The sequence below is a fragment of the Alosa alosa genome, unplaced genomic scaffold, assembly GCF_017589495.1.
Source record: "Alosa alosa isolate M-15738 ecotype Scorff River unplaced genomic scaffold, AALO_Geno_1.1 AALO_1.0_unplaced_2, whole genome shotgun sequence".
In the NCBI taxonomy this organism is placed as follows: Eukaryota; Metazoa; Chordata; class Actinopteri; order Clupeiformes; family Clupeidae; genus Alosa; species Alosa alosa.
This window is the reverse complement of record NW_025962321.1, coordinates 1252847-1279916: the sequence shown is the minus strand read 5'-3', so window position 1 is coordinate 1279916 and position 27070 is coordinate 1252847. Positions and strand designations below refer to the sequence as shown.

General features: G+C 17.4%; 1 non-coding gene and 2 pseudogenes across 1 annotated transcript; 1 reads left to right on the top strand and 2 right to left on the bottom strand.

Moving 5' to 3' along the window:
* Positions 1–348: 348 nt before the first annotated feature.
* Positions 349–422, top strand: trnai-aau. Its single transcript has one exon. It is a non-coding gene; the product is annotated as a tRNA-Ile (tRNA).
* Positions 423–23102: 22680 nt separating this feature from the next.
* Positions 23103–24035, bottom strand: LOC125290200 (annotated as a pseudogene).
* Positions 24036–24067: 32 nt separating this feature from the next.
* LOC125290199 lies at positions 24068–25378 on the bottom strand (annotated as a pseudogene).
* Positions 25379–27070: the final 1692 nt, after the last annotated feature.

The window sequence follows — 27070 nt, the reverse complement described above, 5'->3', positions numbered from 1 at the left end:
TTGACAGATAATATTGAGAATACATCTTATATTATAGGAAAAATAAAGTAGTCTGAAAATAAAATTTTAGATGTTTTAGAACATTTTTTTATATATATTAATGAAAGTGTTTTAAATATTTTGAGAAAATCAACAAGAAGTGCAAAGTAGTGTTTTGATTGAAATTTTGATTTACAAAAATTAAGACTTAATCTTATTAATGAAAGAAAAAGCAATGTAAGTGAAGAAAATATTGTAGAAAATCCTAAAGTAAGTGCGATGTTTAACAAATATAGTTATATGTTTAATAAAATAGAATTTTAATTTTTATTTTTTATTTTATATTTTAGAATTATATTATGATAGATAAGACTTGTAGCTCAGTAGGTTAGAGCGTCACTCTAATAAGGTGAAGGTCCCAGGTTCGGGTCCTGGTAAGTCTATTTAATATATATATATTGTGTAAATATATTTTACGATTGGATTGTTAATTGGAATAATATAAAAAGTATATTTTTATATATTGAAGAGTTTATTATGATAATTTTTATTATATGTATTTTATTAATTTGATTAAACACAAATGACAAAAATATTGGATGATATTTCTATATTAAATAATACTGTTGAAGGATAGACTAATTTAGAAAATGATATAGTAAAAAATTACAATAAAATTATGGATTCAATTTCAACATTAATAATAAGTAGATGAACATTTTTTAGTATTATTTTTTTAATATTTTTTATTAGAATATTATTATTAAATAAATTTTTAGTAATAGCATATTTTCTTATAGTACATTTAATAAAATTAACAATAGAATTTGTAACACCGGTATTAACAGAGAAAGATGATGGATCAATTGGATTACCTACATTAGATACATAGGAATTTAAACCATATTTAAAGACTATAACTGAGTTTTAGTATTGAAAGTATGCAATAATATCATGTTTAATAGCATTTTTATGTACATATTTTGAATTTTTAGATTTTCCAATTTATCCTCCTATATTAGTATTTTATATTGTTTTAATGATATTTCTTGCAATGAAGAATCAATATGAGCATATGTAGAAATATGGTTATTCTTTATTTCCTAATACTAAGAAGAAGTATATACCATAAATTAAAATTTATTAATTAATTTTTTTCTTTTAAGTAAGGGTATAAGATTTTCATTAAAATTTTTTTGAGACTAATTTAAGATTGAGTTAGTGGTAAAGACTATTAAGAGAATAATTAGAGTTATAAATATTAATGATTTATAGCTTATGGGTTCAAAGAATGAGTTTAATATTTCTCCTAGGGCAGTAGCGGATAATTTTCCTTTACTTATATTATTATGGGGATCATTTTCCATGCAATATTTTCAATTTTGGCAAAGATTTTTCATAGCGGGAATATTATCTGTATTATTATTACAATTATTTTTTTCATATTCTTTAAGACAAAATTCTTTTCCTTTATTATTTTCTTTATAGATTTGATCTAATTTTATGTTTATGTCAGATGAAATACCATTATGTATTTTTATTATTATGTATAATACACAGAAGATATAAAAAGAATTTAGTATAAACTAACCTCAAGCGGAAAGAGTATAAGGAAGATAATAATAGGTGAAGATTAGATCTTTTATATCAAATTTATTATTATTAGGAATAATTTGATTAGTATTTTCTTTTATAATTATTTTTTTATAATTTTCATCATCAGTTTGTATATCTACATCAGAATAATTTCCATCTGATTCATTTTCCATGCTAATATTTTAACACTAATAAACATAAAATGTCTTTGTATAAATTTAATATGATCAAGAGTATTCTTTCATTGATTGGAATAATTATTATATGTTTATATATAACAAGAGGAAAAATATAGCATTTATTTTAGATTAAAATGAATTACAATATAATAATAATAATAATATTTATTACAATATTCATTACATCAATGATCAATTTATTAATATTAAAATTAAAAAATTTTTCATTTCTTTTATTAATAAATTTGACAATTATATTTTTATATTTGTATATATTAGTATAGATAACATTATTATTATTACCTAAGTAGTATATAGAGAAGATTATATCTTATTAGATGTTTAATAAGATAAATTATTGATGGAAGAGATCTAATTTATCATTGGGTATAGAGAGTGCATTAGGTTGTGATAAGTGATTAGAAATACCTATAAAAAATGAAAATTATTGTCATTACAAGATATTAAGTAAGATTAGTTATACATTTTTAATAGTATTATTAATTATAGTATTAATATTAATGATATTATGAATAATGGAGTAGTATTATGTATTAAAAAATATATATTTATAGGTAGATTCTGATATATATACTGTTCTTGAGAAGAGAATAAGTGAGATAAGTACTATGGAAATTAATTAATTATATTTTTTAGTTTTATTGTATTTAAATTTATTTATATTAATTAGTGATAATATTAGAGTAGATTAGAAAGAATTAAAGAGTTTAGTTGTGAATTATGATGAGTAGAAATTATGGTAGTATAAAGATAATATCATATGGAATAAATTATAAAATAATAATTATTATATTTTTTAATAATTATTATATTTTATAATAAAAATAAAAATTATTTAAAATATAATAATTATTAACACAAAAATTACATAAAATATATTTAATAATATTAGAATGCAAAAAGAAAACATTAATAAAACAAATATAATATTTATTATATTATTAATAATTATAATTATTATATTATTAATAATTGGAATAAAATATTTTAAGGAGAAAGGATTAAAAAAATTAGAAATTATTAGGGTGAAAAGAATGGAGGAATTATTGGAGTAGGAAATTATAAAATATAAAGAATTTATTATTAATTATAATAATTGAAATATACTTTTATATTATATATAGATTGGAGATTTTTTACATAAACATGAAAATAAAATAATAGAATTATATAATGAGTTTAAGATAAAAAGAAGTTAGGCGTAGAATATAGAAGAATATGGATTTTTTTTGAATATTAATTTTAGTAATATAGTTGAGCATTTTAATAAATATTTAAATGAAATATATATTACTTTTAAAAATCAACAGTATTTATCAATAAATATTAATACTATAGTTGAAATTAAGGATTTATTTGAAAATTATAAATTTATTAAATCTGATGAAAAAGATCCTATATTAATATTTAATGAGATGTTATTTACTTCATTTATTAATATAGAAGAATAGTATAATAAGATAGGTTTAAATAATATATAGTATATAGGTTAGTCAAATGAATGAGATTTTATATATTATTATGATTTGTTAGTAAAGGAATAGAAAGTTATAAAAATATATTCTAAAGATGATAAAAAAGAATATTTATCAACAGGTATATTAATACCTGTTGATGAAGAAAATACATATTATAAACATATATGTTTAATTAATATGTATGAATATGATCATATCAATGAAAACTGAAAAGAAAAATTATATAAGGATGGATATATGAGAAGAAGAATAAAAAGAATATTTTTAAAAGATGAATATGTAGGTATAATGATATTTGATTTTGTATATTTAAATTGTAAGGATGATCAATATACTATTTTTGATATTGAAATAAATAATAAAAAATTTATATGTGATGTTTAGATACATATTACAATATATGGTAAATACGATAATAAGAAATTTGATTTTATTTTATATATAGAAAATCTTGAATATGATAATGAAATTTATTTTTATGATATTCCAGAAAGATATAAAAAAATGAAATGAAATAGAAAATAATAATTAAATAATTCTTATTTTAATATAATTAAAAATAAACATAAAAAATATATAAACTACAAAAAAATCATATTTTAATATTTAAATGAAAAAAATAACAACAAAAAGAAATAATAAAAAAATATTATTTATTATATTATTGTTATTAATAATAATTATAATTATTATATCAATAATAGTTTCAATAAATTATTTTATAGGAAAAAAATTAATAGAATCAGAATATATTAAAATGACAATAAAAGAATTATTGAATTAGAAAATTATTAAAAATAGAGAATTTATTATTAAGAATGAAATTAAAAATCTTAATTTATATTATATATAGATTAATAATTTTTTAAATAAACATAAAGATAAAATAATAGAATTATATAATGAATTTGAAATAAAACAACGTGATATTCAAAATATATATAAATGTGAATTTTTATAGAATATTAATTTTAATAATATAGATAAGCAATTTAATAAATATTTAGATATTATACTCGATAAATTTATAAATGATACTTGTTTAATAATTAATAGTACGATAGAAATTAATGATTTATTTAATGATTATAAATATATTAATCCTAATGAAAAAACACCTATACCAATATTTAATGAAATGCTATTTACTTAGTCTACAACAAAATAGTATAATATAATAGGTAAAAATAATATATAGTATATAGATTAGACAGATGAATGAGATTTTGTATATTATTATGATTTATTAGTAAAACAATAGAAAGTAGTAAAAAAATATCATAATGATACAAATGAATATTTATCAACAGATATTTTAATACCTGAAAATAATAAAATTAAATATTATAGATTTAAATGTTCAACTAATATGTATGAAGACTATATTAATAAAGAATGAACAGATAGAATATATAAAGATGGATATATGAAAAAAATAGTAAAAAAAATAATTTATAATAAAGAGGATATAATAGGTATAATTATAATGGATTTTGTATATTTAAAATGTAAAGATGGAGATTATGATGATCCAGAAATTAAAATAAATGATAAAAAATTTATATGTGATATTTAGATACATATTAGTATATATGGAAAAGATATTAAATATAATAAAGATTATTTAGATTTAGATATTAAATTAAATAATATTGAAGAAGATAATGAAGTTTATTTTTATGATATTCCAATAAGATATTTAATATGGAATAAACTAAAAAATAATAACTAATTAATTATTATTTAATTTTATTTAAAATTAATTAGAAATTAACATAAAACAAATATATAAACATAAAAATTAAATTTAAATAAAAAAATAAAAAAAAAGAAAGTGATAAAAAGATAATATTTAATATTATTATATTAATAATTTTAATTATCATATCAATAATAATATCAATAAATTATTTTAGAGGAGAGAAATCAACAGAATTAGAATATGTTAAAATGACAATAAAAGAATTATTAAGTTAGGAATTTATAAAAAATAAAGAATTTATTATTAATTGTAAAACTTGAAAATTAAATTTATATTATGTAGAGACTGATAATTTTTGCATAAACATGAAAATAAAATAATAAAATTATATAATGAATTTAAGAAAAAAATAAATAATGCTTCTAATATAAATGATTGTGAATTTTTATAGAATATTAATTTTAATAATGTAAATGAGTATTTTAATAAGTATTTAAATAAAATATTTTATAAACTTATAAGTCAATACGATTTATCAAATAATAATATACAAGAAATTAGGAATTTAATTGAAAATTATAAATTTATTAATTCTGATGAAAAAAAATCCTATATTAATATTTAATGAAATGTTATTTACTTCGTTTAATATGGAAAAATAGTATAATATAATAGATGTAAATATTAAATAGTATATATGTTAGACAGATGAATGAAATTTTATATATTATTATGATTTAGTAAAGGAATAGAAAGTAGTAAAAAATATTCTATAAATAATATTAAAAAATATATATATGAACAGCTGTATTAGTACCTGAAAATAATGAAACTTTATCTTATAAACAAAAATGTACAATTGATATGTGAGAAGATGATCTTAATAAACAATAAAAAGAAAAATTATTTAAAGATGGATATATGAAAAGAGTAATAAGAAAAATATTTTATAATAATGAATATGTAGGTATAATAATATTTGATTTTTTATATTTAAATTGTAAAGACAGTGATTATAATGATTTATTAATTGGAATAAATGATAAAAAACTTATATGTGATATTTAATTACATATTACTATATATAGTAAATATGATAAAGATAATTTTAATTATACTTTAGATATAGAAGATATTAAAGAAGATAATGAAGTTTATTTTTTTGATATTCTTAAAAGATATAAAAATGAAATAAAATAGAAAATAATAATTAAATAATTCTTATTTTATATAATTATATAATAAACATAAAAATTATATAATAAACATAAAAATTATATTTTAATATTTAAATGAAAAAAACAGCAACAACAAATAATAAGAAAAATAAAATGATATTTATTTTTATATTAATAATAATTATAATTATTATAACAATAATTTTAATAAAATATTTAAAAGAAAATAAATCAACAACAATAATAGAAGAATTATTAAGTTAGGATATTATAAAAAATAAAGAATTTATTAAAAATATTGTAATTTCAAGTCATGATTTATATTATATAAAAATTGGAGATTTTTTACTTAAACATGAAAATAAAATAATAGAATTATATAATGAATTTAAGAAAAAAAGAAATAAAGTATAGAATATAAATAAATATGAAATTTTTTAGCCTATTAATTTTAATAATATTAATAAATATCTTAATAAATATTTAAATAAAATATTTAATAAAATTAAAAATAAATATTGTCAAAATGTTGATCTTATAAAAGACATTAGAAATTTATTTGAAGATTATACATTTATTAATTCTAATGAAAAAACTCCTATACCAATATTTAATGAAATGCTATTTATTTAGTCTACAAAAGAAAGGTATAATACAATAGGCTTAAATAATATATAGTATATAGGATAGATAGATGATTGAGATTTTATATATTATTATGATTTGTTAATAAAACAATAGAAAGTAGTAAAAAAATATACTAATGATTTATAGAGATATCATTGAATAGCTATATTAATGCCTAAAATTAATGAAACTAATTGTAGATATAGATGTTTTATTGATATATCTAAAGATAACATTGATAAAAAATGAATAAAAAAATTATATAATGATGGATATATGCGAAGGATAATAAAAAAAATAAGTAATAAAGAAGAAAATCTAATAGGTATAATTATAATAGATTTTATATATTTAAATTGTGAAAATAGTTATTATAATAATAATTGAATAATTGGAATAAATGAAAAATTTATATGTGATGTTTAGATACATATTATAATATACGGTAAATATGGCAAAAATTATTTAAATTTTGATATAATAATAAATGATATTAACAAAGATAATGAATTTTATTTTTATGATATTCCTGAAAGATATAAAAAATGAAATGAAATAGAAAATAATAAATAAATAATTCTTATTTTAGATATAATTAGAAATAAACTACAAAAAATTATATTTTAATGAAAAAACAAAAAAAGAAATAATAAAAAGATATTTATTATTATATTATTAACAATAATTGTAATTATCATATCAATAATAATTACAATAAATTATTTTAGAAAAAATCCTCTAGTAAAACCAACCCCTATTAAAATGTTAATAAATGAATTATTAATTCAAGATATTATAAAAAAAGAGAATTTATTATTAAAAGTAAAAGTGAAAATATTACTTTATATTATGCAGAGATTGGTGATTTTTTACATAAACATGAAAATAAAATAATAGAATTATATAATAAATTTAAAATAAAAAAAAGTTAGATGTAGAATATAGAAGAATGTAAAATTTTTTATCCTATTAATTTTAATAATATAGATGAATATCTTATTAAATATTTAAATGAAATATTTGATAAAGTTATAGATAAATATTGTCCAACAATCAATTATATAAAAGAAATTAAAAATTTATTAAAAGATTATAAATATATTACTGATCCTAATGAAAAAATTCCTATATTAATATTTAATGAAATATTATTTACTTAGACTACAAAAGAATAGTATAATATAATAGGCTCAAATAATATATAGTATATAGGATAGACAGATGAATGAGATTTTATATATTTTTATGATTTATTAATAAAGAAATAGAAAGTAGTAAAAGAATATTTTAATAATGATAAAATTACATATATATGCTCAATTAATATGTATGAAGACGATCTTAATAAACAATGAAAAGAGAAATTATTTAAAAATGGATATATGGAAAGATTAATAGAAAAAAATATTTTATAATAATGAATATGTAATTATAATAATATTAGATCTTTTATATTTAAATTGTAAAGTTGGTAATTATAATAATTCATATATTTGAAAAAATGATAAAAAATTTATATGTAATGTTTAGATACATTTTATAATATATGGTAAATATTATAAAGATAATTCTAATTATACTTTAGATATAGAAGATATTAAAAAATTTAATGAAATTTATTTTTATGATATTCCAGAAAGATATAGAAAATGAAATATAATAGAAAATAATAATTAAATAATTCTTATTTTAGATATAATTAGAAATATAAATTAACTACAAAAAATCATATTTTAATGAAAAAAATAACAACAAAAAGAAATAATAAAAAGATAATATTTATAATAATAATAATATTAATTATTTTAATTATTATATCATTGATAATTTCAATAAATTATTTTAAAGGAAAAAAATTAATTGAACCAGAATCTATAATGACAATAGATGAATTATTAAGTTAGAAAATTATAAAAAATAGAGAATTTATTATTATGAGTAGAATTGAAAAAAATGATTTATATTATGCAGAGATTGGTGATTTTTTACATAAACATGAAAATAAAATAATAGAATTATATAATAAATTTAAAATAAAAAAAAGTTAGATGTAGAATATAGAAGAATGTAAAATTTTTTAGTTTGCTGATTTTAATAATATAGATGAATATCTTATTAAATATTTAAATGAAATATTTAATAAAGTTATAGATAAATATTGTCCAACAATCAATTATATAAAAGAAATTAAAGATTTATTAAAAGATTATAAATATATTACTGATCCTAATGAAAAAATTCCTATATTAATATTTAATGAAATGCTATTTATTTAGTCTACAAAAGAATAGTATAATATAATAGGCTCAAATAATATATAGTATATAGGATAGACAGATGAATGAGATTTTATATATTTTTATGATTTATTAATAAAGAAATAGAAAGTAGTAAAAAGATATTCTAATGATATACCAAGATATATATTAACAAGTATATTAATACCTAAACATAATAAAATTCCGTATAGATATAGATATAGATGTACAATTGATATGTGAGAAGATGATCTTAATAAACAATGAAAAGAAAAATTATTTAAAGATGGATATATGGGAAGAGTAATAAGAAAAATATTTTATAATAATGAATATATAGGTATAATAATATTAGATCTTTTATATTTAAATTGTAAAGATGGTTATTATAATGATCCAGTAATTGGAAAAAATGATAAAAAATTTATATGTGATGTTTAGATACATATTAGTATATATAGTAAATATGATAAAGATAATTCTAATTATACTTTGGATATAGAAGATATTAAAGAAAAAAATGAATTCTTTTTTTATGATATTCCAGAAAGATATAGAAAATGAAATGAAATAGAAAATAATAATTAAATAATTCTTATTTTAGATATAATTAGAAATAAACTACAAAAAAATTATATTTTTATGAAAAAAATAACAACAAAAAGAAATAATAAAAAGATATTTATTATTATATTATTAATAATAATTTTAATTATTATATCATTGATAATTTCAATAAATTATTTTAGAAAAAATCCTCTAGTAAAACCAGAACCTATAATAGCAATAGAAAAATTATTAAGTTAGGATATTATAAAAAAGAAAGAATTTATTATTAAGAGTAGAATTATAAATTTTAATTTATATTATATAGAAGTTGGTGATTTTCTATATAAACATGAAAATAAAATAATAGAATTATATAATAAATTTAAAATAAAAAAAAGTTAGATGTAGAATATAGAAGAATGTAAAATTTTTTATCCTATTAATTTTAATAATATAGATAAGAATCTTAATGAATATTTAAATGAAATATTTGATAAAGTTACAAATGATTCTTCTTGAATAATTAATAATATAAAACAAATTAAAAATTTATTAAAAGATTATAAATATATTACTGATTCTAATGAAAAAATTCCTATCCCTATATTTAATGAAATATTATTTACTTAGACTATAAAAGAATAGTATAATAAGATAGGTTTAAATAATATATAGTATATAGGATAGATAAATGAATGGGATTTTATATATTTTTATGATTTATTAATAAAAAAATAGAAAGTAGTAAAAGAATATTCTAATAATGATAAAACAAAATATATATCAACAAATATATTAATACCTAAACATGATAAAATTACATATAGATGTATAATTAATATGTATGAAGATGATTTTAATAAACATTGGATAGATAAATTATTTAAAGATGGATATATGAGAAGAGTAATATGAAAAATATTTTATAATAATGAATATGTAGGTATAATTATAATAGATTTTATATATTTAAATTGTAAAAATGGTGATTATAATGATCCAGTAATTGGAAAAAATGATAAAAAATTTATATGTGATGTTTAGATACATATTAGTATATATAGTAAATATTATAAAGAAAATGAAAAAGATTCTAATTATAATTTAAAAATAGAAGATATTAAAAAATGAAATGAAATTTATTTTTTTGATATTCCCGAAAAATATAAAAAATGAAATGAAATAGAAAATAATAATTAAATAATTCTTATTTTAGATATAATTAGAAATATAAATTAACTACAAAAAATCATATTTTAATGAAAAAAATAACAACAAAAAGAAATAATAAAAAGATAATATTTATAATAATAATAATATTAATTATTTTAATTATTATATCATTGATAATTTCAATAAATTATTTTAAAGGAAAAAAATTAATAGAATCAGTCCCTATTAAAATGATAATAGATGAATTATTAATTCAAAATATTATAAAAAAGAAAGAATTTATTATAAAGAGTAAACATGAAAACATTAATTTATATTATACAGAAATTGGTGATTTTTTAAATAAACATAAAGATAAAATAATGAAATTATATAATGAATTTAAAATAAAACGTAGTAATGCTTAGAATATAAATAAATGTAAAATTTTTTATCCTATTAATTTTAATAATATAGATGAATATCTTATTAAATATTTAAATGAAATATTTGATAAAGTTATAGATAAATATTGTCCAACAATCAATTATATAAAAGAAATTAAAAATTTATTAAAAGATTATAAATATATTACTGATCCTAATGAAAAAACTCCTATACCAATATTTAATGAAATGCTATTTATTTAGACTATAAAAGAATAGTATAATATAATAGGTTTAAATAATATATAGTATATAGGATAGACAGATGAATGAGATTTTATATATTTTTATGATTTATTAATAAAGAAATAGAAAGTAGTAAAAAGATATAGTGTTAATGGATCAAGATATATATTAACAAGTATATTAATACCTGAAAATATTAAAAATCCGTATAGATATAGATGTACAATTGATATGTGAGAAGATAATATCAATAAAGAATGAAAAGAAAAATTATTTAAAGATGGATATATGAGAAGAATAATATTAAAAATATTTTATAATAATGAATATGTAGGTATAATTATAATAGATTTTATATATTTAAATTGTAAAGTTGGTGATTATAATGATTTATATATTGGAAAAAATGATAAAAAATTTATATGTGATATTTAGTTACATATTAGTATATATAGTAAATATGATAAAGATAATTCTAATTATACTTTGGATATAGAAGATATTAAAGAAAAAAATGAATTCTTTTTTTATGATATTCAAGAAAGATATAGAAAATGAAATGAAATAGAAAATAATAATTAAATAATTCTTATTTTAGATATAATTAGAAATATAAATTAACTACAAAAAAATTATATTTTTTATGAAAAAATAACAACAAAAAAAGAAATAATAAAAAAATAATATTTATTATTATATTATTAATATTAATAATTATTTTAATTATCATATCATTGATAATTTCAATAAATTATTTTAAAGGAAAAAAATTAATTGAACCAGAATCTATAATGACAATAGATGAATTATTAAATTAGAAAATTATAAAAATAGAGAATTTATTATTATGAATAAAAAATGAAATATTATTTATATTATGCAGAGATTGGTGATTTTTAAATAAACATAAAAATAAAATAATAGAATTATATAATAAATTTAAAATAAAACGTAGTAATGTTAGAATATAAATAAAATGTAAAATTTTTTAGCCTATTAATTTTAATAATATAGATGAATATCTTATTAAATATTTAAATGAAATATTTGATAAAGTTATAGATAAATATTGTCCAACAATCAATTATATAAAAGAAATTAAAAATTTATTAAAAAGATTATAAATATATTACTGATCCTAATGAAAAAAATCCTATATTAATATTTAATGAAATGCTATTTATTTAGTCTACAAAAAATAATAGTATAATATAATAGGCTCAAATAATATATAGTATATAGGATAGACAGATGAATGAGATTTTATATATTTTTATGATTTATTAATAAAGAAATAGAAAGTAGTAAAAGAATATTTTGGATCAAGATATATATTAACAAGATAAAATTAAATAATATAAATGCTATAGATATAGATGTATTGATAGACGATGATCTTAATAAACAATGAAAAAGAAAAATTATTTAAAAATGGATATATGGAAAGATTAATAGAAAAAATATTTTATAATAATGAATATATAGGTATAATAATAATAGATTTTTTATATTTAAATTGTAAAGACAGTGATTATAATGATCCATAATTTGAAAAAAATGATAAAAAAAATTTATATGTAATATTTAGATACATATTAGTATATATAGTAAATATGATAAAGATAATTCTAATTATACTTTGGATATAGAAGATAATGAAATTTATTTTTATAATATTCCAGAAAGATATAAAAAATGAAATAAAAAATAATAATTAAATAATTCTTATTTTAGATATAATTAGAAATAAACATAAAATTATAAACTACAAAAAATTATATTTTTATGAAAAAATAACAAAAGAAAAAGAAATAATAAAAAGATATTATTTATTATTATATTATTATTAATAATTACAATTATTATATCATTGATAATTTCAATAAATTATTTTAAAGGAAAAAAATTAATAGAATCAGTCCCTATTAAAATGATAATAGATGAATTATTAAGTTAGACTATTATAAAAAAAAGAGAATTTATTATTATGAATAAAAATGAAAAATTACTTTATATTATATAGAGATTGGTGATTTTATATAAACATGAAAATAAAATAATAGAATTATATAATAAATTTAAAATAAAAAAAGTTAAATGTAAAATATAAATAGAATGTAAAATTTTTTTAGTTTTAATTTTAATAATATAGATGAATATCTTATTAAATATTTAAATGAAATATTTGATAAAGTTATAGATAAAGATAATTCTATAATTAATAATATAAAAGAACTTAAAGATTTATTTAAAGATCATAAATATATTACTGATCCTAATGAAAAAACTCCTATACCAATATTTAATGAAATGCTATTTATTTAGTCTACAAAAGAATAGTATAATATAATAGGCTCAAATAATATATAGTATATAGGATAGACAGATGAATGAGATTTTATATATTTTTATGATTTATTAATAAAGAAATAGAAAGTAGTAAAAAGATATAGTGTTAATGGATCAAGATATATATTAACAAGTATATTAATACCTGAAAATAATAAAAATCCATATAGATATAGGTGTTCAATTGATATGTGAGAAGATGATCTTAATAAAGAATGAAAAGAAAAAATATTTAAAGATGGATATATGGGAAGAATAATAAGAAAAATATTTTATAATAATGAATATATAGGTATAATTATAATAGATTTTATATATTTAAATTGTAAAGACAGTGATTATAATGATCCAGTAATTGGAAAAAATGATAAAAAATTTATATGTGATATTTAGTTACATATTAGTATATATAGTAAATATGATAAAGATAATTTTAATTTTAAAATATAGAAGATATTGAAGAAAAAATGAATTTTTTTTTTATGATATTCCTGAAAGATATAAAAAATGAAATGAAATAGAAAATAATAATTAAATAATTCTTATTTTAGATATAATTAGAAATAAACATAAAAATTATAAACTACAAAAAATTATATTTTTATGAAAAAAAAATGAAAAAAGAAATAATAAAAAGATATTTTTATTATTATATTATTAATTTTTTTTATAATTATAAATTATGATAAATTAATTAATAATGTTTCTAATGGCCGCCTTTACGCACCTTTTAAAATGATAATAGACGATATCTAATGTACCACGGATTGCTCTATGGACCACCTATTTGCCTAAAAAATGAAATATGACCTTTAAAATCAGATGATTGAAGTTCTTTTTTATAACAACATGAAATATATATATCTATAGCTACTAAAAACAACAATAAAAGTTCACGCCTCAAGTAGAATTTTTTAGCTCAGTTTTTAATGGAATAGTGAAATCTCTTTTTTAGCTCTTTCCTTTAAGGCAACATACCTATCACTACAGACTGTAATCTCAATGATTCATCCTAACGTTTTCTTACTCTTAAATCAGAACTACAATATCAGGAACATTATGTGATATAAACTATTCATCTGATAATCTTTATCAGTCTAAATAGGTGTATCTCATAATATTTTCTTACCATTCATTGACTCTAGAACAGATTCCGGATAATGATCAAATAAATTTACTATAAAGTATTGCATATATGGAAAAGTGATAATAATCACCTCAAACCATTAAATATGATTGCTAAAGTAAAGATTAAATTTACAGTGATTATAATGATTTAGTAATTGGAAAAAATGATAAAAAAAATTTATATGTGATATTTAGTTACATATTAGTATATATAGTAAATATGATAAAAATAATTCTAATTATACTTTGATATAGAAGATATTAAAGAAGAAAATGAAATTTATTTTTGATATTCCAGAAAGATATAAAAATGAAATGAAATAGAAAATAATAATTAAATAATTCTTATTTTAGATATAATTAGAAATATAAATTAAACTACAAAAAATCATATTTTTATGAAAAAAAAAATAACAACAAAAAGAAATAATAAAAAGATAATATTTATTTATTATTATATTATTAATTATTTTTAATTATCATATCATTGATAATTTCAATAAATTATTTTAAAGGAAAAAAATTAATAGAACCAGTCCCTATTAAAATGATAATAGATGAATTATTAATTCAAAATATTATAAAAAAGAAAGAATTTATTATAAAGAGTAAACATGAAAACATTAATTTATATTATACAGAAATTGGTGATTTTTTAAATAAACATAAAGATAAAATAATGAAATTATATAATGAATTTAAAATAAAACGTAGTAATGCTTAGAATATAAATAAATGTAAAATTTTTTAGCCTATTAATTTTAATAATATAGATGAATATCTTATTAAATATTTAAATGAAATATTTGATAAAGTTATAGATAAATATTGTCCAACAATCAATTATATAAAAGAAATTAAAAATTTATTAAAAGATTATAAATATATTACTGATCCTAATGAAAAAACTCCTATACCAATATTTAATGAAATGCTATTTATTTAGTCTACAAAAGAATAGTATAATATAATAGGTTTAAATAATATATAGTATATAGGATAGACAGATGAATGAGATTTTATATATTTTTATGATTTATTAATAAAGAAATAGAAAGTAGTAAAAAGATATTCTAATGATATACCAAGATATATATTAACAAGTATATTAATACCTGAAAATAATAAAAATCCATATAGATATAGATGCTCAATTGATATGTGAGAAGATAATATCAATAAAGAATGAAAAGAAAAATTATTTAAAGATGGATATATGGTAAGAATAATAAAAAAAATATTTTATAATAATGAATATGTAGGTATAATTATAATAGATTTTATATATTTAAATTGTAAAGTTGGTGATTATAATGATTTATATATTGGAAAAAATGATAAAAAATTTATATGTGATATTTAGTTACATATTAGTATATATAGTAAATATGATAAAGATAATTCTAATTATACTTTGGATATAAAAGATATTAAAGAAAAAAATGAATTCTTTTTTTATGATATTCAAGAAAGATATAGAAAATGAAATGAAATAGAAAATAATAATTAAATAATTCTTATTTTAGATATAATTAGAAATATAAATAAACTACAAAAAATTATATTTTTAATGAAAAAAATAACAACAAAAAGAAATAATAAAAAGATAATATTTATTATAATAATAATATTAATTATTTTAATTATCATATCATTGATAATTTCAATAAATTATTTTAAAGGAAAAAAATTAATTGAACCAGAATCTATAATGACAATAGATGAATTATTAAATTAGAAAATTATAAAAAATAGAGAATTTATTATTATAAATAAAAAATGAAATATTACTTTATATTATGTGGATGTTGGTGATTTTTTATATAAACATGAAAATAAAATAATAGAATTATATAGTAAATTTAAGATAAAACGAAGTAAAGCTTAGAATATAGAAGAATGTAAAATTTTTTAGTTTGTTAATTTTAATAATATAGATAAGAATCTTAATGAATATTTAAATAAAATATTTAATAAATTTATAGATAAATATTGTCCAACAATCAATTATATAAAAGAAATTAAAGATTTATTAAAAGACCATGAATATATTACTGATCCTAATGAAAAAACTCCTATACCAATATTTAATGAAATGCTATTTATTTAGTCTACAAAAGAATAGTATAATATAATAGGCTCAAATAATATATAGTATATAGGATAGACAGATGAATGAGATTTTATATATTTTTATGATTTATTAATAAAGAAATAGAAAGTAGTAAAAAGATATTCTAATGATATACCAAGATATATATTAACAAGTATATTAATACCTGAAAATAATAAAAATCCGTATAGATATAGATGCTCAATTGATATGTGAGAAGATGATATCAATAAAGAATGAAAAGAAAAATTATTTAAAGATGGATATATGGGAAGAGTAATAGAAAAAATATTTTATAATAATGAATATATAGGTATAATAATATTAGATCTTTTATATTTAAATTGTAAAGACAGTGATTATAATGATCCAGTAATTGGAAAAAATGATAAAAAATTTATATGTGATATTTAGATACATATTAGTATATATAGTAAATATGATAAAGATAATTTTAATTATACTTTGGATATAGAAGATAATGAAGTATATAATGAAGTTTATTTTTTGATATTCCAGAAAGATATAAAAAATGAAATGAAATAGAAAATAATAATTAAATAATTCTTATTTATAATATAATTAGAAATAAACTACAAAAAAATTATATTTTTATGAAAAAAATAACAACAAAAAGAAATAATAAAAAGATAATATTTATTATTATATTATTGTTATTAATAATTTTAATTATTATATCATTGATAATTTCAATAAATTATTTTAGAAAAAATCCTCTAGTAAAACCAGAACCTATTATAATGACAATAGATGAATTATTAAGTTAGACTATTATAAAAAAGAAAGAATTTATTATTAAAGAGTAGAATTATAAATTTTAATTTATATTATATAGAAGTTGGTGATTTTCTATATAAACATAAAGATAAAATAATAGAATTATATAATAAATTTAAAATAAAAAAAAGTTAGATGTAGAATATAGAAGAATGTAAAATTTTTTATCCTATTAATTTTAATAATATAGATGAAAATCTTAATAAATATTTAAATAAAATATTCGATAAAATTATATATAAAGGTAATTCTATAATTAATCATATAAAAGAAATTAAGGATTTATTTAAAGATTATAAATATATTAATCCTAATGAAAAAACTCCTATACCAATATTTAATGAAATGCTATTTATTTAGTCTACAAAAGAATAGTATAATAAGATAGGTTTAAATAATACATAGTATATAGGATAGACAGATGAATGAGATTTTATATATTTTTATGATTTATTAATAAAGAAATAGAAAGTAGTAAAAAGATATAGTGTTAATGGATCAAGATATATATTAACAAGTATATTAATACCTAAACATAATAAAATTCCGTATAGATATAGATGCTCAATTGATATGTGAGAAGATGATATCAATAAAGAATGAAAAGAAAAATTATTTAAAGATGGATATATGGGAAGATTAATAGAAAAAATATTTTATAATAATGAATATATAGGTATAATAATATTAGATCTTTTATACTTAAATTGTAAAGACAGTGATTATAATGATTTAGTAATTAGAAAAAATGATAAAAAATTTATATGTGATATTTAGTTACATATTAGTATATATAGTAAATATGATAAAGATAATTCTAATTATACTTTGGATATTAAAGAAGATACTGATAAGGAAATTTATTTTTTTGATATTCCCGAAAGATATAAAAAATGAAATGAAATAGAAAATAATAATAATTATTAAAATATAATAATTATTTTATTTTTCTCTCTACACAAAAATAATTCTGATTTATTAAATATAAATGAAAAATACAAAAAGAAATAAATATAAAACATTAAGCGTTTTATTATTACTATTAATAATTGCAATCATTATAACATTAATATTCATAAAATGCTCTCAATTAATAAAATCAACAGAACCAGAACCTTGCATAATATATAATCTATTATTAAATTAGAATATTATAAAAAAGAAAGAATTAATTAAAACAATACCCAATAAAAAATTAAATTTATATTATATAAAACTTGATGATTTTTTACATAAACATGAAAATAAAATAATAAAATTATATAATGAATTCAAAATAAAAAGAAATAAATCTAAAATTATACGTAGATTCAATCTTCGTATTATTAATATTATCAATATTAATAAATAGTTTAATTGATATCTAACCGGAAGATTTTGTTTTTTCATGTGAATCCCAGAATTTGGATCCGCTATAATAGAAATTATAGAATTATTTGAAAAATATGAATATAATGACTCTATCCCTATACCCATATTTAATGAAATACTATTAACTCGCTCCATAAAAAAATAGTATAATCAAATATTCGCAAATAAAATATAGTATACCGATCAAATAGATACAAATGATTGAGACTTCATATACTATCTTGATCTAATGATAAAACAATAGATAGTAATAAAAAGATATAATTATAATAATTCATATATATCCAGATCCATACTAATATCTGAATCCTTTAATTCTAAATTTTGAAAATATATATACCAATTAAACATGTACGAAGATGATATTAATAAAAACTGATCAAATAAATTATATAAAAATGGATTCATGAAAAGAATACTAAAAAAAATAATCTATAATAATGAAAATGCCGGCATAATCATAATAGATTTTGTATACCTAAACTGTAAAAAAAATAATTTTAATGAATCATTCCTTAATCCCCTTGATAAAAAATTCATATGCGACATATAGTTACACTTCATCATATACGGTAAACATTATAAATATAATAATAAAAACTCAGGCTATACCGTAAAAATAGAAGAAATTGAAAAAGATAATGATGTTTTTTTCTATAATATCCCTGAAAGATATAAATCGTGAAATAATATAGAAAATAATTAAATAATTCGGACAATAATTTTTATATCATTCTATCCAATAATCATCATAAATTTAAATTTTAAATGGAAAAAATAATAGAACAAAAAAATAAAATACTCATTGTTTTCATAATAATGCTATTAATCACACTCATAACAATATTCTCAATAAAATATTTCAATAAAAAATCCCTAATAAAACTTCCCCAGAATCCAAAAAATACAAAATCAAACATATAGAATTTATTAAATATGGAAATCGTAAAAAATAAAGAATTGATCCAAACCCTTAAAATTAATGATAATGAAAATTTAAATTTATACTATATAGAAATTAATGATTTTTTACATAAACATAATAATATATTCGAAAAATTATATAATGAATTCAAATTAAAAAAACATCAACCCAATAATAATAATAAATATGAAGCAGATATTTTTTATTCCGTTGATTTTAATGACATAGATAAAAATCTTAACGCTTATCTACTCGATATCCAATCCACTTTCGTTTTCTATCTAAAACATGAAGGCATTAATATAATCAATCTAATGAATATATTCAAAAAATATAAATTTACAGACCCTAATGAAAAAACTCCTATACCAATATTTAATGAAATGCTATTCACCTCCTCCATAAAAAAAGAATAGTATAATAAAATATCCCTAAATAATATTCAATACATAAACCAATTAAAAAATAGCTGAGACTTCATATACTATCATGATCTACTATTAAAACAATAGAAAGTAGTAAAAAGATACGATAAAAATAATTCTTATATATATAGATCCCTTCTAATACCAGAAGCTATCGATACAAAACTAAAATATATCTGCGAAATTGATATGTACGAAGATGATATCAATAAAAATTGATTAAATAAATTATATAAAAATGGATTCATGAAAAGAATACTAAAAAAAATAATCTATAATAATGAACAAACAGGCATAGCCATCTGAGATTTTGTATACCTAAACTGTAAAGATAGCGATTTTATTGACTCAATCATCATAACCTCAGATCAAAAATTCATATGCGATCTATAGCTCCATATAACCATATACGGTAAATACGTTGATTATAATGTGAATAAAATTAATGAAATCATAAAACTCCAACAAATAGAAGAAAATGATCAAATCTATTTCTATAATATTCCCAATAGATACATAACTTGAAATAATATCGAAAATAATTAAATAATTTTTCCAAATAAAAAATAAAAACAATAAAATAATAATTACATAAATTTTATATAATAATGATCTATTCTTTAAAAAAATTAAATAAATATTATAAATATAATATCTCCATATCCATATTAATAATACTTATACTAATTATTTACTTATACTCATCCCTTATAAAAGACAATAAAATAAATAAAATATTCTTAAAAAATAATATAATATCTGAAAAAAAATTTATTAAATCATTAGAAATAAATAATCCCTCAACTGGAATAAAAATTATAAATTTCTATACAATAAATTTAAATAATCTCCTATATAATTACGAAAATCTCCTAGAAAATCTCTATACTACTTTCGAATTAAAAAGAAATAACTCCTATTTTTCCCGAAGCTATTATAATATATTCTCAAAATTAAATATAGAAAAAAAATTAGATAATTATCTATACATTCTACTCCAATACTTCTATAACTCCCTAGAAAAAAATGATGATATCCATTGCTATGATATAGAATACTTATATAAAAAATATTTTCCTAATAATCCTAACGAAAAAATCCCTATATATTTCTATAATGAAATATTGTTCTCAAAATTTACTAATTTTCCCGTCTACTCCTTTATTCATCCTAATAGTATACAATATAAAGATAAATCCTTACATGACTGAGATATAATATACTTTCATGATCTAGCCATAAAACAATAGAATATAATAAAAACTATAGATAATGATCCTACTACAAGCATAATCATGATAAATAATAATCAAAGACTACAAAAAGATGTTTTCATTAAAGAAAATCTTTTTCCCTTTAAAATATATACTACCATAAAAGAAAATGAATCCTGAAATAAAAATTTTTTAAATAATGGTTTCATGAAAAGAATAATTAAAAAAGTATTCCATATAAAATCTAACTCCCATATAGCCATTATCATATGAGATATTTCATTCCTAAATTGTAAATATAAAAATGAAAAAACCCTCTTTAATTTAAATCTAACTGTAGAGTTCTCTTGCGATATTCATGTTAATATCTCCCTCTACTCCCAATATATTGATAATAAACTAGATATCTTTAATTTAAAATTTGAAAATATAAATGATAATAATGACTCAATCTATCTCTATAATATCCCTAAAAGATATAAAAAATTAAATAAACATTTAAATAATATAATAAAAAATATTTAATTTAAATTAAGTATAGAATTAACTATAGGAAAACTATTCCCACACTTATTACATACTAATTCTCCCTCTATTATATTAATCTAAAATAATACATAATAAAGCTTACTAATAATACTAACATGTGTTGGTGTTAATACATCTGGTAACATCTCATCTAATACTATATCCTATCTTATCTATCTATATCCCTCCTTTAACTTCTCATAATTAAAATACTTATAAATATTAAGTATAATATTCTAATCAATCTTCCTCTACTCAATCTCTAATCTCTCTAATTTTATCTTCATAGGTAATGTAGAATTACATTCCTTATTATTACAAATAAGATTTGTATATGTTAATAATCTCATTAGTGTTATAAATTAAAAAAACATAAATTTAAATTTAAAATAAATTTAAAAATATTTATTTCTTTTTAAACTTAGTCTAATTAGGCGCTAAATAATTCATTAATGTATTCATATTAAAATTATTATTATTAAATAGTCTCTTCGTTAATCCCTTATTCTTAAATAATTCATTTGCCTTATCTAATATACCAGATTTAAACGCCTTCTATAACTTCTTTAATGTATCAACAACAGACTATACCATACTAATACTCTTTCCCGATCCTCTTGCTACTCTCTTGACTCTACTATTATCTTTAAATATTCTTCAATCAGAATTTCTCTCCTACTTAGTAAATGAATCTAAAATTATTTTAGTATTTTTATTTCAATCTTCCGTTAACTATGTTAAATTTGAATTATTTCCCCCTACATTTAACATACTCTATATCTATGATGGATTTATATTGTTAAATATCTTTAAATAATCTAATAACATATTATATGTAATGTTTTTATTCTCTATATTCTCTGTTAATTTCTATATATCATCCATATAACTCTAATTATTCTATAACTCATTTATTATAGACTTCAAATCACTCTATCCTAATAACTTCTTAATAAATGACTGTGGATCAAATGGCTCTATGTCTAACTCCTTTTCCCCTGTTGTTATAAATGATATACTAGTATTAGTATTAGATACTGATGATAATGCTCCTCCTCCCTTATTCCCACTATCCATTTTAGTTATTATTATAGACCCTAACGGTACCTATGACTAAAATGCTTTAGCCTATTCCTATGCTGACTATCCAATAGATGAATCTAATACATATAATGTATGTGTAGGCTTTACTACTTCATATATATTTCTCATTTCATCAAATAATTGCTTCTCTTCCTTATGTCTTCCTGATGTATCTATTATAATAATATTATAATTTTCCTTTTTAAAAATTTCAATTCCATTATTAATAATCTATGTAGGTGAATTTATATTATAAGATCCATAAAATGGTATCTTTAATTTAGTAGCATTCTATTTTAACTAATCAAATGCTCCAGCTCTACACGTATCTGCACATATTAATGCTGTCTTATATCCTTTTCTTTTATAATAATAAGCTAATTTACTAGCTGTAGTTGTCTTTCCTGCTCCCTATAATCCTAATAATAGAAATATATTATTCTATCCTTTATCTAAATTAATTATATCTTTATTTTCACCATTAATAGTAACTAAATTAATTAATTCTGTTAATATAGCTTTAGATATAACTTTTCTTAAATTTATTCCTTTATTTTTCTATTCTATTCTTATAGAATTCTTTATATTATTCTTTAATTGTAATGTTAATTCTATTGATACATCATTCTATATAAGTGCATTTGTTATTTCTTTTAATGTCTTATTTATAACACTATTGTCTAAAATAACACAATTGTTAATATTATTTATTGATTTAATTAATTTATTACTTAATTCTAATAAAACCATTTTATTATAAAATTTTAAAATTAGTGTTTTAATTATTCTTCTTCATTAGTAACATTTAAATAATCTGTTTCTAAAGCTTGTAAGTCTTCTCTTGCTTCATTAAATTCACCTTCTTCCATTCCTTCACTTACATATCAGTGAACAAAAGCTCTTTTCTAGAACATCATATCGAATTTTCTACTTATTCTTATAAAGACTTCTCTTATGGCTGTTGTATTAGCAACCATACATGCAGCTCTTGTTACTTTAGCTATTTTAGTATTAGGTATATATTCTGGTGCTTGATTATTAATTCCTACTTTAATACCGGTAGGACATCAGTCTACAAATTGAATATCATTTCTTGTTTTAATATTTATTACTGAAGCATTTACATCTTTAGGCTAAACATCACCTCTGTACATTAAACAACATGCTACATATTTACCTAATTTAGGATTACATTTAACAGTTAGATTCTATTCTTTGAATAAGCTATTAGTAAGATCAGCTACAGTTAATTGTTCATGGAATATTTTTTCTTTATTGAATAATGGGGCATAACTTGCTGACATGAAATGGATTCTTGGATAAGGAACTAAATTAGTCTAATATTCTGTTATATCTACATTTAATTGACCTTCAAATCTCAATGATGCAGTTGTAGAGGAAATAACTTGAGCGATTAGTCTATTCAAATCTGTATATGTAGGTGTTTCTATATTCAATAGATTTTTGTTTATATCATATATAGCTTCATTATCTAATACTATAGATACATCTGTATGTTCTATGAGTGAATGCATTGAAAGTACTGCATTATAGGGTTCAACTACAGCTGTAGAAACTCTAGGAGAAGGATATATGGTGAATGAGAATTTAGATTTCTTACCATAGTCTACGGATAACTTTTCTAATAGGGAAGAAGTGAACCCTGAACCTGTTCCACCACCGATTGAATGAAATACCATGAAACCTTGAAGAGTATTAGAGTTCTCTGCTAATATTCTTATACGATCTAGGACTTGATCTTGTTTTTCTTTACCTATAGTATAATGGCCTCTTGCAAAATTGTTAGCAGCATCTTCATAGCCTGAAATAAGATTTTCTGGATGAAATAATTTTTTAGTATCACCATATCTTATCTAATCGATAACAGTAGGTTCTAAATCAATATAAATAGCACGGGGAACAAATTTCTTATTACCTGTTTCCATAAATAATGTATGTGACTAATCACCTCTTGTATAATTCTATTTTATTCCTTCGTTATCTATTGAATGTTCTTTACAGAACAATTCCCAGCATTGATTACCAAGTTGAACACCAGCTTGACCTATATGTAATGAAATAATTTCTCTCATATTTTAATTTTAAGTTAATTGATAAAAATATAAATGGGAATTAGTAGAGCAAGAAGATATAAAAAATTAGAAACAGGAAAAAAGGTTCCAAGAATTAAGAGAAAAAGAAAATATGAAATGGGAAGATTTCCTGCTAATACTAAAATAGGAAAAAGTAAAATTTCAGTAATAAGATGTATGGGAGGAAATAAAAAATATAGAGCATTGAAATTAGAGAAGGGAAGTTTTTCTATATAGGGAATAGTAAAATATTGTAAAATAATTACATGTGCATATAATAATAACAATGAATTTACAAGAAGTAATATATTAGTTAAGGGAGGAATTATATGAATAGATGGAAATGATTTTAAGGAAAAATTAGAAAAAATAAAAGAAAAAATTGATCCAAGAATATTTGAAGATTTAAAAACTAAGAATAAAATTTTATGTAAAATAACAAGTAGACCAGGACAAGAAGGAAAGATTAATGGATATATATTAGAAGGAGATGAATTAGATTTTTATAAAAAATTAATTAATTAAGAACTATCTTCTATATCATTATATAAATGAGTTATTATTCTTTCTTTAGTTTCTGCTAGCATATGGTGATCGCCATAGTATTTATTATTATTTATTATAATATCTAATTTTTTAGAATTTTCATTTATTAAGTGTAGGACATAATTTAAATTTAAGTTTTGATTATCAAAAATTAATTTTTTATTTTTATCTATTTTTACAATTTTTTTATCTAAAAAATTAAAATATGATTTTTTAACGTCAGGATTAAATTTTCCTATAAATAACTTTGTGCTAATAATTAATTGAGAGTCTATTATATAGATTATAGAGTGACTAATATTATATAATTGTAATTTTTGAATTACGGATTTTTTCATATATATTAAAAATAAATAATATTTTTCATTAAAAAATATATTAAGGACTATAGCATGTATAGGAAAATAATATAATGAATTTAATATAGTAACATTATTATCTAATTCTAATAAAAAAATTGTATTATTTTTATATATATCATATATAGTTATAATATTATGATTAATAAAAATAAATTTTCCATTATTTAAATTTATAGAATGATCATAATTATGAATAAAATTACTGTAAATATTTATTTCTGTTAAATTTTTAACAACATATAATGTATCTTTATGTATAATATAATCTTTATTTGAATCATTTTCTGTTAATTTTTGATAAAAGACTCTAATAACTTTATTATAATTAAATACACATCTACCAGAATCAAAAGTATAAAAATCTATAATGTCTTCATTATAAAATAATAAAAGTTTTTTATTTTTATATAGGAAAAATAATAAAGATATGGAAGATCTTAGTATTATGTTATATCTAATATTTAAATTTTTATTATCTAGAGTTCAAATTTCTAATTTATTATTATAATTTATAATAATTGTAACTGTATTAAGAAAAGTAATTTGTTTAATTGTATTTAATTTTAATAATTTTTTAGTATTATTTGAAATATTTATTATTTTCATATCAAATTCATTTCATTTTATAATAAATTTTTTTGAAAAATTTAAATTTTTATATATTTCATTAATTTCAGGATCTTTTATTATTTTAGTTATAGAGGGACTAATTACTATATCTTTTAATATTTCTATATAATTTTTAATATTTTCTTTAACTATTTGATCTTTTTTTACAGATATT